The sequence below is a fragment of the Loxodonta africana genome, chromosome 11, assembly GCF_030014295.1.
Source record: "Loxodonta africana isolate mLoxAfr1 chromosome 11, mLoxAfr1.hap2, whole genome shotgun sequence".
NCBI lineage: Eukaryota > Metazoa > Chordata > Mammalia > Proboscidea > Elephantidae > Loxodonta > Loxodonta africana.
Window position 1 is genome coordinate 20,272,744 of NC_087352.1, and position 14,790 is coordinate 20,287,533.

The 14,790-nt window shown below is 44.8% G+C and overlaps 1 protein-coding gene across 1 annotated transcript in view; it reads left to right on the forward strand.

Moving 5' to 3' along the window:
• The first annotated feature begins 3,931 nt into the window (after window positions 1-3,931).
• The window catches only part of LOC100671444 (zinc finger protein 432-like), a 30,588-nt gene continuing 19,729 nt past the window's right edge, over window positions 3,932-14,790 (forward strand). Inside the window, exons 1-2 of the mRNA XM_064294143.1 lie at window positions 3,932-4,041; window positions 8,420-8,629. The gene's annotated coding sequence lies outside the window, so the exon portion shown is untranslated. The remainder of the gene's footprint in view (window positions 4,042-8,419; window positions 8,630-14,790) is intronic.

The window sequence follows — 14,790 nt, forward strand, 5'->3', positions numbered from 1 at the left end:
CTTTGGTCACTAGTGTTCAATGCGTCAAATCTATTCTTGAGATGGTCTCTAAATTCAGGTGGGATATACTCAAGGTCATATTTTGGCTCTCATGGACTTGCTCTGATTTTCTTCAGTTTGAGCTTGAACTTCCATATGAGCAATTGATGGTCTGTTCCACAGTCGGCCCCTGGCCTTGTTCTGACTGATGATATTGAGCTTTTCCATCGTCTCTTTCCACAGATGTAGTCAATTTGATTTCTCTGTGGTCCATCTGGCGAGGTCCATGTGTATAGTCGCCGTTTATGTTGGTGAAAGAAGGTATTTGCAATGAAGAAGTCGTTGGTCTTGCAAAATTCTATCATTCGATTTCTGGCACTGTTTCTATCACCAAGGCCATATTTTCCAACTACTGATCCTTCTTCTTTGTTTCCACCTTTTGCATTCCAATTGCCAGTAATTATCAATGCATCTTGATTGCATGTTCGATCAATTTCAGACTGCAGCAGCTGATAAAAATCTTCTATCTCTTCATCTTTGGCCCTAGTGGTTGGTGCGTAAATTTGAATAATAGTCGTATTAACTGGTCTTCCTTGTAGGCACATTGATATTATCCTATCACTGATAGCGTTGTACTTCAGGATAGATCTTGAAATGTTCTTTTTGACGATGAATGCAACACCATTCCTCTTTGAGTTGTCATTCCCAGCATAGTAGACTATATGATTGTCTGATTCAAAATGGCCAATACCAGTCCATTTCAGCTTACTAATGCCTAGGATATCGATGTTTATGCATTCCATTTCATTTTTGGTGATTTCCAATTTTTCTAGATTCATACTTCGTACATTCCAGGTTCCAATTATTACTGGATGTTTGCAGCTGTTCCTTCTCATTTTGAATCGTGCCACATCAGCAAATGAAGGTCCTGAAAGCTTTACTCCAACCACGTCATTAAGGTCGACTCTACTTTGAGGATGCAGCTCTTCCCCAGTCATCTTTTGAGTGCCTTCCAACCTGGGGGGCTCATCTTCCAGCACTATATCAGACAATGTTCTGCTGCTATTCATAAATTCACAAGGTTTTCTGTCAGTTTGTCATACTGTGGGGGCTTGTGTGTTGCTGTGATGCTGGAAGCTATGCCACCGGTACTCAGAGACCAGCGGGGTCACCCATGGAGGATAGGTTTCAGCTGAGCTTCCAGACTAAGACAGACTAGGAAGAAGAATCCGGCAGTCTACTTCTGAAAAGCATTAGCCAGTGAAAACCTTATGAATTTGTAATGATACAATATCCAAAAAAGGAAAAATAGTTCATGGTACCTCCAACACGTGGTAAGTTGGGGACTTCCTGTAAATCAGAAAAATGAAGTAATGCAATGAGGACAAGGAAGAGGGAGTGATCCATGTGTTATTTTTGAGATAATGTCTCCCTGGAAGCTTTGTGTTTGGGTAAGTTGTTATTCTAAAAGCACTGTTCTGGCTGCTTTTTCCATGACAATGTTGATGAGGTGGGGTGTAAAAATCTTTGGAGATTTTCTCATCTTTTGGAACCTTCCTCAGACTTGCAGACCAGATGTTTCCCAGTTCATGAACTGAAAAATAAAGCTAATGAGTTATACACAAATTTAATATTGTGAAATTTTATTTTTGACACCTATTTTCAGATAGGAAACCCTGGTGGTGCAGTGGCTAAGAGCTATGGCTGCTAACCAAGAGGTCAGCAGTTCGAATCCACCAGGCGCTCCTTTGAAACCCCGTGGGGCAGTTCTAGTCTGTCTTATAGGGTCACTATGAGTTAGAATCAACTCAACTGCAACAGATTTTTTTTTGGTTTATTTTCAGATAATTCCCCAAAATATATATTCTTAGTTGCTTGTGCATTAAAAACTGCTGGCTAACTGAGACTAGGAGGACCCCAGTGGTCATGGCCCGTGGACCTTCTGTTGGCCCAGGACAGAAACCATTCCAGAAGCCAACTCTTCAGACATAGATTGCACTGGACGATGGGTTGGAGAGGGATGCTGGTGAAGCGTATGCTTTTTGGATCAGGTGGACGCTTGAGACTATGTTGACATCTCCTGCCTGGAGGGAAGATGAGAGGGTAGAGGGGGTTAAAAGCTGGTGAAATGGACAAGAGAAGAGAGAGTGGAGGGAGGGAGCAGGCTGTCTCATTAGGGAGAGAGTAATTGGGAGTGTGTAGCAAGGTGTATATGTTTTTGTGTGAGAGACTGACTTGATTTGTAAACTTTCACTTAAAGCACAATAAAACAAACAAACAAACATAAACAAAACTGCTGGCTGAGAAATGGAATGAAGAGGTTGAGGTAGTGTTGATTCAGTCTGAGAACTGTCGACCACCAAGTGTGAAGCCAGGCTTTGATTCCCAGCCAATGCACATGTTTCTATGATGCTGAAGAGGTTCCAGTGGAGCTTCCTTACTAAGATGGACTAGGAAGAAAGTCCTGGCAGTCTGCTTGCTTTTACTGGCCTCTGCTTTAGTGGCCTTTCCCCTATGCTCCACTCCAAATATAATCTACTGCTTGAAATATAATCTAGACTCTTTACACCTGCTCTTCTGCTCTGTGATGGCCACTCTCATACAGTACTAGCTTCTCCAAACCTTCTTCTATCCTTACAGCTACTTTGTGTCAGCCATTTTCAGTTAGAAGCTTTTGGGCTTTGCCCCTTTTTCCTTGTATCTTACCAGGAGCATGTCTCTGCTGTACTGACACTTGAACTCCCCACTTGTCCATTTCCAAACTTTCTTTCTTTTCTTAACATAGTGTTTAAAGGACTGTCATAATACTTTTTTGCCTAGCCTGCTGAAAACGATATGATGCGAGCCATGTTTTCCTTGTGCAGCTGGAGCCACTGAAGAACTATCCATTTTTTCAAGGGTCCAGGAGACAAGCAGTAGGACAGTTTTGTTTGCTTCCTCCCCTTCTTGGCCGTCTGTGGTGTCAAAGAGAGAAATTGATAGCAGATATCTTGCTTTCATTTGGGTGTGTTCTTACACAAACCAAAACCCACTGCCTTCAAGTTGATTTGACCCATAGCGACCCCATAGGGTTTCCGAGGTTGTAAATCTCCACAGAAGCAGACTGCCACATCTTTCTCCCAGGGAGCGGCTTGTGATTTCCAACTGTTGACCTTGCTGTTGGCAATCACTTTAACCACGCTCACCAAGGCTCGTTTTTTCTTACACAGGAAACCAAATATTCCCTTTAAAGGCATCCGTGACAAAAATTAATCCGCCAGTGGTTCTTCTTTCACCCCAAACTTGCAAATCCTTTCTTTCCTTTATCAAACCAGGCTTACTAATTTTGAATTTCAAAAGTTATGGCTGGGTGGAGGGACAGAGAGACCACCTTGTGAAGTGATAATCGTCCATATCAGTAAAATGCGGTGGGCAGGGCTCAATGAATCATTTTGAGATTAGCTAGCTGAAGGTTGACATTCTATATTTATCCCTCCTCTTCTAGGAAACCATGGTGGCTAGTGGTTAAGAGCTAACCAACAGGCCGGCAGTTTGAATCCACCAGGCGCTCCTTGGGAACTCTATCGGGCAGCTCTACTCTGTCTTTTAGGGTAGCTATGAATCGGAATCCACTCTAAGGCAAGGGGCTTTTTTGGTTTTGGTCTTCTCTTTCTAACCCTCTTTGTACCTTGCTTCTTGGAATCATTTACTTTTTCTGAAATCAAAATGGTCTCCCAATATGCATATAGAATAACTGTTCAGAATAAACTTTGTTCCAATTTCCTTGAGTTTTGATTATTTCTTTTCTAACACTGGCTACTGGCACAGAAACGCCCCCCTTTTTTCTGTACGTCCTGTATTCAAATATGGCCGCCTCCAGATAGACGCGACATGAAGGGCACAGACATAATACCTCCTAAGGCAATGAGGGAAATGCGGTTGTCCGCACTATTGCAAAAGTACCAGACCCTCTTCGGCCTCCGTAGGCGAGCACGGATTCTGTGCGAGGGGCGGAGAAGTAAAAGTCGTTCGCGGAAGTAAACGCAAGTTTTCGAAACATCTTGTGATTTCAGAGAAAGACAGGTGGGTGTGTATTTTTATTCTTGAAACAGGGGGTGGTAGGAGAGTGGACGTGGTGTCTTGAGGGCATGGAATTCCTGAGAGGAGGGCTGGGTTGGAGGTGCTTGGGGAAGCAGGTGGGAGTCCGATGTTTTGGGGGTCAGAATTGGTAGAGCTCTTTGTGCAATGATTAAGGCTGTCCCGACTGTCAGGGTACGGGGTCTTTGCGCATCACTCTGCTTGTAAGGGATGGATGTGGTATTTACGATGAGTGCAGTGTCTGGTTCGGGTTCGGGGTTTAATAATGGGCTCAGTGAAGTTGGAGCAGGGGGATGGACATCGTAGGGGGTGTCTGGTCTAGGTTTCGCCTTAATAAGGACCTGAGGGTGGTCCGTGTCTGTGGTACAGAGGCTTGTGAGGACGAAGCTCTGAGATCCCAGGACCCCGGGAACCTCGGTTGCTGGAACAGAAGGTGGTACATTCCCTTGGCAGTAATTAGAAAGCTTTGTTTAGATGATCATGTATTTTCTCCTCTCATCCAGCGGTTGGCTAACTACTGTCTGAGAGACTAATCCACCACAACGTCCACAGGTCTAGTGCTGCTTTCGCTCTGCAAAAGTAGGGTTGAGTCCTTGTTTGTGAGACCTTGGATCCCTGGTTGCGCAGTGGTTAAGAGCTCAGCTGCTAACCAAAAGATTAGTAGTTCGAATCCACTAGCTGCTCCTTGGGAACCCTTTGGGGCAGTTTTCCCCTGTCCTATAGGGTCGACAGCAGTAGGTTTGGTTTCATGTGAGGCCTTTTGGCACACAAAGGTTCACATACAAGCACGCTTTCTGCTATGCTGAGAGAATAGCTATTTTATTTATCCTCTGGCAAGGTGAGCCATATCCCAGTTTATTAGTCATTGTGTATCCTGTTTCCATTGGTAGTGTTAGGAATGGCATGCAGATGATTTTAGGTATGTTGAGCTATTCTACCCAAGTATGTATGTAAAAGCGCTCGACTACTAGAAAATGTCTAATTTATCTGGGTCATTTCTCTCATTAATTCTTCATATTCCTTGCCTGTGCCACTTTTTTTTCTCTTTTAATATATCCATTATGGATTAAATTGTGTTCTCCAATAATATGTGTTGTAAATCCTAACCTCTGTCCCTGTGGTTATAATCCATTTGTGAAAGGATTGTTTTTGTTATATTAATGTGGCAGGATTAGTATAGGGTGTTTCTTGAGTCAATCTCTTTTGAGATATAAAAGAGATTAAACAAGTAAGCAAGTAGCAGAGATGAGGAAAGAGAGATGTCAATCCACATGAAGTTCACCCCAGAGCAGATGCTCAAAAGAGAGAATAACCTTCCCCTAGAGCCAACAGAGAGAAAAAACCTTTCCCTGGAGCCAGCACCCTAAGCTATGAAAAAATCAATTTCTGTCTGTTAAACCAACCCGTTTGTGGTATTTCTATTATAGCAGCACTAAATAACTAAGATAGAAGTTGGTACTGGAACAGTGGGGTGCTGCTGTAATAAATCCCTACAATGTGGAAGTGGTTTTGGAATTGGATAATGGTGGAGACTTGAAGGGTTTTAAGGTGCCTAATACTAAAATCCTAGATGACGTTAAAGAAACTGTCGATAGAATTGTGTATGCCAGAGGCACATCTAACGAGGGCTAAGAATGAAGTGAGGAGAGCTGTAAAGTGTCTACTGTCTTAGAGAATACGGATGGCACCAGCAACAGAATGTTGTTAGAAACGTTAAATGTGTGTCTGGTGAGGATTTAAAAGAAAATGATGAGCATGAGATTGAACAGTGGAGGAATGGTGCCGTGGTGCAGTGAGTCACTTAATACAGCCTGCAGCGCGATGGATCGCTTTTGTATGGCCTTTCTCACAGTAGTCTTATAACTCCCACCCAAGTGATTGGGTGGGACTGTGCAAATAAGATAATTGTAGCCCATTGAGGAGATTTATCAATTTTGCCATCCTGCTAGACTTGAAGTGAGCTATCCCTGAGGTAGGAAGAGAGTATCTCACCACTACCGAGGAAGAAGGGCCAGGAGCAGAGTGTGTTCTTTGGACCTGGGACCCCTGTGCTGAGAAGATCCAGGAACCAGGAGACTGAAAGAGAGAGCTGTAACACTGAAGATGGCAAGAAGCTGCAGCAGAGAAGTGGCAGCAGCATAGTCAGGACCCAGCCCATGGAGCAGGAACCTGAGTGCCTTTGGTCAGGAGGCTTGCTGGTAGAGTAGGGTGCCTCCAGGTACTTGCCAGAACTAGGTTTGCTGACCCAAGGAGCTAGAGCTGAGCACCTTTTGACCAGGGTTACTGGCAGAGTCGGGTGCCTTAGGGCACTTATCGGCAGAGCCGAAAGAACTTTGTAACACTTGCCCAAGCAGAGGCTGAGGGCCAGAGAGAGGCATGTTTTGGGGTAAGGTTGAGAAGAGGCTATCCTGATGGAAAAAGTGTATGCTGAGCGTTCCCAAACCTAAATTGTAACCTGTTACTTACCTAATAAATCCCATAACTGCGAAAATGGTCTTTGAGTTCTCTGTGGCCATTGCAATGAATTATCAAACACAGCAAAGAAGAAGAGGGTGCCATGGGAGGGATGGTTTGTGTGAGAATTGGTAATGATGGTGGAGAGAGGAGGCATGCCTGACCTCTGTCTCATAGGAATCAACCTTGGGCTGTCAATCTTGATCATCCTTCCCCCTTGTGAAGTTAGAGGAGGTCAGACCATGCCCCTGCCATACCGTTTTCACGGTTGGTGTCAGCAATGGGATTCTTGGCAGTGGTTCCAGACTCATGGAAGCATGAGAGTTTTTAAGAGAAAGAATTATGGGGCTTGAGAAGTGAAACTTTTGATTCATAGGTGGTTACTTTGTTACCTGTAGTGGCTGAAAGGAAATTTATGCTACAGCTGAGAGGGAGAAAAGCTGCATCTCCAGTGGCCTGGGGCAAAAACCAGGCCAGATGATTGGAATGTTGATGGGGGCCAGGGTATTTTGGTTCCACCAAGCCAGAGGCCCAAGGCCATATGCATATGAGTGGAAAGATAGTGAAGTGGTAGAGAAGGGTAGATGCAACCAGAATGTTTTAAAAAGGGTTGTGTGTTTAGGATTACGTATCTAATTGAATGTATTGTAGATATTGAATGTTTCTCCTACCTAGTGTTGTAAAACAGACCTGAATGTATGATAAAAATGAATATTGGGTATTATAGATTCCAGAAGGTGTGTCACTCCACCTTCAGTCAATACTTGATTGAACATGGTGAAAGGGGAAAGATAGTTTGCCCAGTGAAACACAGATTTTTTGTTTCAAGCCAGTAGCCCTATGTATAAAGTAGGGGTTTAGGTCAAAAACCTGAGCCCCACCCAGATTATGCATTTGAGAAGACATGCATACCTACCTAGAATTGCTGAGAGAACAAAAGATTTGCATTTGGAGGAAGGACCTGCAGGAGAAAAATTGACTTTTTTGAATTTTGAGCAAGGAAGTGGTTTGCCTTTGGGTGTATTAAGGCAGGAAAAGTTAGGGCCTGTCAGAACCCACTTCCAGGACTAGAAGTTAAAGGGACATTGGGAGTAGACAGCTTGATATTCTCACTTGCGGTGACCACCTGGGTTCAGTGAATGAATAGAAGTAGGGGAAGTACAGCAATGAAGAGACAGTTTGAGTCTGGATATTTTCCATTTGCACCTGTTGACCATGCGCATGGGGGTTAGGGATGAGAGTGAGAGAGAGGGGGCTGGCTGGTCAGAAGTGCAGGGAGTTGTGTAGACTCCTGAGTTTATGGGTAGAGCACATTGACCTAGCCCAAGGGGGCTAGGGATGAGAGAAAGAAGGGGCTATCCATTGTGACCTAGCTTGAATGGCTAGGGATGAGCTGACCAGAGCCTGACGTGATGAATGGAAAGAGGTTTTACTCCGTGAGCGAGTGCAGATTGCTATAGCTTCATGTCTTGCTCTGGGCTAGACTGTGCTTATGGATGAAGGTGCTCGAAAGTTCCAATCAGAACAGAAGACCTTTCAAGAACAAGTTACATGCTTGTCTTCTCAGAGTACTGGTATGATAGGGATGGACAGTTAAAACATTGGCTATCTAAAATAGGGGAAGATAACCGCATGAAGTGGCTTGCTTACACGATTCTGTGGGTGTCCATACACACAAAATGAGGTGACAAGGGAGGCGCTCAACTGTGGCTTGGCAATTATGATGTAATTTGGCAATCGTATAATGATGCAGTCACCTCCGTGATGAGATCTGATATAATGTGATCACCTCCATGAAGGGAGCTCCTATGAATAGCCTATCAGTTTAAAGGGAATTTCCTTGGGGGTGTTGCCTGCATCAAATATGGATGGACTTTCTGGCAAGGCTCACTGGCTTTTGTCTGCTCAGGATCCTGCAGCTGGCTCCTGATCGTTGGACACCCAGTTCCTGGAACTTGACCTAGCAGCTTACTTGCCGATCTTGGGATTCATCGGCCTTTGCAGCCTGGATCTTGAGTTCACCAGCCCCTGCAGCTACATGAGTCAGGAGAAGCCTCCAGCCTGACCCATGGATTTGGGACTTTCCAGCCTGTACAACCACGTGACCCATTTCTTTGATGTAAATCTTTCCCTGTCTGTGTATATGTATACGTGTATATGTGGAAACCCTGGTGGCATAGTGGTTAAGTGCTATGGCTACTAACAAAAAGGTTGGCGGTTCGAATCCAGCAGGTGCTCCTTGGAAACTGTATGGGGCAGTTCTACCCTGTCCTATAGGGTTGGTATGAGTTGGAATCCACTTGACGGCAATGGGTTTTGGGTATATGTATATATATACACATTTCACTGGTTTTGTTTTTCTAGAAAACTCAGTCTAAGATAAGTGGTTCTAGAGAAACAAAATTTTACGGACGAGTTTTCTAAATTGGTTCTTGAGTCCCGTTAGTCTTACAGATGTTGATGACTCTGCTTCCATTAGTAAATAGGGCACTGCTAATCCACGGTATGAGGTGGTAATAGAAACATGTAAACTATCACCATCAATAGATTAGGTATTAGTGGCATGTTCGGCTTGAGGTCATCGCATGTTGGATACCTTTCTACAATTATGTTATAATGAGAAGTATCAGGAAGCTGATTTGTTGGTCCTACTTTCACTAGACAAACTGGTGAAAGAAAACATGAGCTCAGGGCTTCAGAGTCACACCTGAAGCACCACATAAACGACCTAAAAGATTCCGCTTATACCTTAAGGGAAAGCCTTATTTCTTGTAATAACAGAGCTAGTATTGCTAAAAACAAAACCCAGAGTCTTATCACAAGAGTTGCTGAATTATAATACCAAGTAATTCCCAACCTTGAGTGGTGTCTGAAGTTAAAGAGAGGGCATTCATTGGGAAGAAATGGGATCCTGAAACTTGGGATGGAGACATTTGGGCAGATAATCAGGAAACTGGGGATACTGAGCCCCTAAGTTCTGTTGAATCTATCCTGCCAACAGAACCAGCCCTATCACTCCCACCTGAAGAGATTACTCCATGTTTGTCTGCTAAGCCACCATCACCAGTAAAACCAGTAGTCCTTCCACCCCATCCAGTGAGATTAAACCAGCTGTGTCTGAAGAACCTTTGTATCAGTCATTCCCTGGGGCATCACGTGAGGTAGATACCTTACAAGAGAACGCTCAATGTTCTCAGAACACATCTCTGCCGCTCATTTTGGCTTCTAGACCTCTAACAACTTGAGTCCCAGTGAGCTTCAATAGTGGAAGTACAAAGTATGCCCCAGGAGGAGGTGTGCTACACCCCAAAAGAACTGCTTGATTTTTCTAATATGTACAAACAGAAACCTGGGGAATATGTGTGGGAATGTCTATTAAGGGTGTGGGATAATGCTCCAAGGAACATAAAAATGGATCAGTCTGAGGTTATTGATAAGGCCCAGTAAGCATAGATTCTTCATTTAGTGTTTCAGCTCAAGAGGTCAGGAAACGATCTAATAGGTTATTTGGTTTGGTTGCTGAAGCGTGAATTACACAGTGGGCTGCACTAAATCAAGTGGAAGCCCCTGATGTGTGTTGGTATACTGTAGAAAGCATTAGGTATCCAAAGGCTTAGAAAAGTTGGCATGTTGGAGCGAGTTTATCAGGTTAGACCCACAGACCCACACATAGTGTCCAGAGACGCACCTTTAAGAACAACAGTGAGGAACAAATTTGTGAAGGGAGTCCCAGCATCCTTGAAGACTGCTGTGATTGCTATTTTATGTAAGTCAGATTTGACAGTGGGAACTGCCTAATTAATTAAGACATCTAATTACGATGGGGTTGATTGGACCCTGTGGTAGTAGGGACCAAGTGGTGGCACTCAATCGACAAAGACAAGGTGGGTGTGGTTACCGTGATGGATGGCAGAGTCAAAGCAGTAATCAGAATAGTCTGACTTGTACGGACTTATGGCATTGGCTGCTTAGTCATGGTGACCCTAGGAGTGAAATAGGAAATCTACTAAATATTTACCTGCTCTGTGTAAAAATGGCATGGGGACAGTGTCTGACCCCCTCTAACTTCACATGGGGTAATGAGAATCCAGATCAACAGCCCAAGGCTTAGTCCTGTGAGGCAGAGGTCAGATATACCTCCTCTCTCTGCTATCTTTACCAATTTTAACACCAACTATCCCTCCCACAGCACTCTGTACTTCTCTGCTGGGTTTGATAATTCATTGTGGTGGTGATACAGAACTCACAGGCAAGAGTCACGATTATGGGGTTTATTGTGGAAGCAACATGTTACAGTTCAGGCTCAGGAACACTCAGGATGCAGTTCTTCCATCAGGACAGCCTCTTCCCAGCTGTGCTCACAGGCACACCTCTCCCTGGCCCTCTTGCTGTGCCCAGATGCGCTCGGCTTTCTCTCTCTGAGGACCAGAAGAGCCAACGTGCTGTCTTCTGTCTGTAGCAGGGTTGCTGCCGGGTCTCTGCTGCTGCATCTTGCTCTCTTCAGTGTTACAGCTCTCTCTCTCTCCTGGGTCCAGAAGCATCTCAGTGCAGGAATTCATGGTCCAAAGGACATGCTGTCTGTCCCTGGCCCTACTTCCTTCATGGTGGTGGAATCCTCTCTCTCCTGCCTCTAGGGTGCCTCATTTCAAACCCAGCAAGATGGCGAAACTGACCAATCCCTTTGGTGGGGCACAATTATCGTATCACACAGCCCCTACCACTCATTTGGGTGGGAGTCACAAGGCCACGGCTAGAAAGGCCGCACAAAGTGATATATTGCACCACAATCTGTACAAGCAGAAGGATTCTAGGTCAAGTGAACAGGAGTCTAACTTGAATTGCCAGCATAGAGAGTCACGGCCCCTCAATCAATTCCCAGACTTGAGTGGCTTTAAAGACCCACAACCCCTTGAATGAAGGGGAGGCTGGGTCCCCTTGAGGAGGAACTTCACTGCTCTGCCAAAAAGGTATACTGTTAATCTTTCTCCCAGCCTTCCCCGAAGAGTTCTATGGCCTTTTATGAGAGTGACTGTTCATTGGGAAAAAGGAAATAAACAGTCTTTTCTGGGAATACTGGATACTGGCTCTGAACTAACTGTAATTCCAGGAAACCTAAAACATCACTGTTGTCCACCAGTCAGAGTGGGAGCCTATAGAAGTCAGGTTATGAATGGAGTCCTGGCTCGTGTCTATCTCACAGTAGGTCTAGTGGGTCCCCGAACCCGTCCTGTATTGATTTCCCCAGTTCCAGAATGCATAATTGGAATAGATATACTCAATAACTGGCAGAACCCCCACAGTGGATCCCTGACAAATGGAGTAAGAGCTATCGTGGTAGGACAAGTCAAGTGAAAGCCATTAAACTGCTCATACCTAGGGAAATAGTAAACCAAAAGCAATACCGCATTCCTGGAGAAATTTTAGAGATTACTACCACCATCAAAGACATGAAGAAGGCAGGGGTGGTGATTCCCATCACATCTTCGTTCAACTTGCCTAATTGGCCTGTGCAAAAAACAGATGAATCTTAGAGAATGACAGTGGAATTTTGAAAACTTAACGAGGTGGTGACTCCAACTGCAGTTGCTGTTCCAGATGTGGTTTCATTGCTTGAGCAAATTAATACATCTCCTGGTACCTGGTATGCAGCTGTTGATCTGGCTAATGCCTTTTTCTCCATAGCTGTTTTGAAGAACAACCAGGAGGAGTTTGCCTTCAGCTGGCAAGGCCAACAATATACCTTTATTGTCCTACCTCAGACCTATATCAACACTCCAGCCCTGTGTCATAATTTAGTCCGCAGGGACCTTGATTGTCTTTCCACAGGATGTCACTCTGGTCCGTTACATTGATGACATTATGCTGATTGGACCTAGTAAGGAAGAAGTGTCAGTGACTCTGGACTTTTTGATAAAACATTTGCATACTAGAGGATGGGAAATTAATCCCTCAAAAATTCAGGAGCCTTTCACATCACTGAAATTTCTAGGGGTTCAGTGGTGTGGGGCACATAGAGATATTCCTTCTAAAGTGAAGGATAGGTTATTGCATCTGGCCCCTCCCACAACTAAAAAGGAGGCACAATGCCTAGGGGACCTATTTGGATTTTGGAGGCAACATATCACTTATTTGGGTGTGCTACTCTGGCCTGTTTATCAAGTGACTCAAAAAGCTGCTAGTTTTGAGCGGGGCCCAGAACAAGAGAAGGCACTGCAACAGGCTCAGGTTGCCGTGCAAGCTGCTCTGGCACTTGGGCCATCAGATTCTGCTGATCTAAGGGTGCTTGAAGTGTCCGTGGCAGATAGAGACGCCGTTTAGGGTCTCTTGCAGGCCCCTCTTGAATCACAGCTATTATGGAGCAAAGACCCTTAGAATTATGGAGCAAAGCCCTGCCATCCTCTGCAGATAACTACTCTCCTTCTGAGAAACAGCTTTTGGCTTGTTATTGGGCTTTACTAGAGACTGAATGCCTAACTATGGGCCACCAAGTCACCATGCAGCCTGAGTTGCCCATCATGAAGTGCGTGTTATCTGACCGAGTCATAAAGTTGGAAGTGCACGGCAGCACTCCATCTTTAAATGGAAGCGGTATATAGGAGATCAGGCCCAAGCAAGACCTGAAGGCACAAAAAAATTGTGTGAGAAAGTGGCCCAAATGCCCATGGCCTCCACTCCTGTCACGTTACTTTCTATCTCCCCATCTGCACTTATGGCCTCATGGGCAGTTTCTTAAGATCAGCTGACTGAGGAAGAAAAAGCTCGTGCCTGGTTTACAGATGGTTCCGTGTGATACGCAGGTAGCACTCGAAAGTAGACGCGGGCAACATTAAAGCCCTTTTCTGGAGCCTCCCTGAAGGACAGTGGTGAAGGGAGAGCCTCCCAATGGACAGAACTTTGACGTTTCACAGGTTTTGCTTCTCTAGAGAACTCAGCCTAAGACACCCACTGAATAGATTCCCCTTTTCCTGACGGGTCTGTGGATGAGACAGTGGGGCAGGAAGGTGATACGATTATATGATTCAGTTGTGAGTGTTGTTGTTAAAAGGGTTAATTGTGATTGTAAAAGCTATAATCTTAGAATCAGTAGGTGTAAAGAGTGGACTAATGGAGAGGCACTGCTGGACTAGAGTACAGTGGAAAAACTAAATTCCCTCTAAGGTTTTGCTATGCTGATACCTTGTGAGTTTCAGAGCAGGGAAATAATCTTCTCTCAGTTAAATTTTTATCAGACACCAGAAAAGGTGAAGCTGTGATGACATTTGGAGAAACTGACCAGATCAGGTGAACACCTGCAGCAAACCTGAATGACAGATAGCTGAGTTTAAAAATGGCATGGGGGCACTGTCTGACCTCCTCTAACTTCACGAACTGAAAGGAGAATCAAGATCAACAGTTCAGGGGTGATTCTTATGAGGTGAATGTCAGTTATGCCTCCTCTCTCCGCCATCCTTTCCAATCTAACCCTATCCATCCCTCCCACGGCACTCTATAATTCTGTGCTGGGTTCCATAATTCATTGCAATGGCCAAACAGAACTCTCAGAGCATACTCATCATTTTGGGACTTATTAGGGAAATAACAGGTTACATTTCAGGTTCAGAAACACTCAGGATACAGCTTTTCCATCAGGACAGCCTCTTCGTAGCCTTACCTCAGGTATGTCCCTGCTCTGGTCCTTCAGCCTCTGTACTGCTCAGGCAAGTGTTCCAAAGCAGTTTTAGCTCTGGCCGTAAGTGCCCAGAGGTACCACACTCTGTCAGTAAGCCTCGAACCAAAGGTACTCAGTTTTCGCACTCCATGAGCTTGGAAATTTAGCTCCGCCAAGTGTCCGGAGGTACCCTACTCTGCCAGCAAGCTTCCTATTCAAAGATAACTCAGCTTTATTACTCCTTGGGCCAAGAAGCCCACTGTGCTGTTTCATGCCAGTCTATCCTGCTGATGTTTCTATGCCATGGCTTTTGGCTGTCTTTAGTGTTACATCTCTCTCTTTCTGTCTCCGGGTTCCAGTAGCTTCTCAGCGCAGGGATTCCAGGTCCACTCTTGATTCTTCTTCCTTAGTGGTGGGGAGATCCTCTTTGCTGCCTCTGGGATGGCTCATTTTAAGCCTAGTAGGGTTGCCAAACTGACCAGTCCCTTTGGTCGGCTGTAATTACCTTATTTGCACAGACTCGCCCAATCACTTGGGTGGGAGTTAGAAGACCGTGGTGAGAAAGGCTGCACAAAAGAGATCCATTGCACTGCACTGAGTAACCGCATTCTAAAGACTCTGCCTTATTGAAG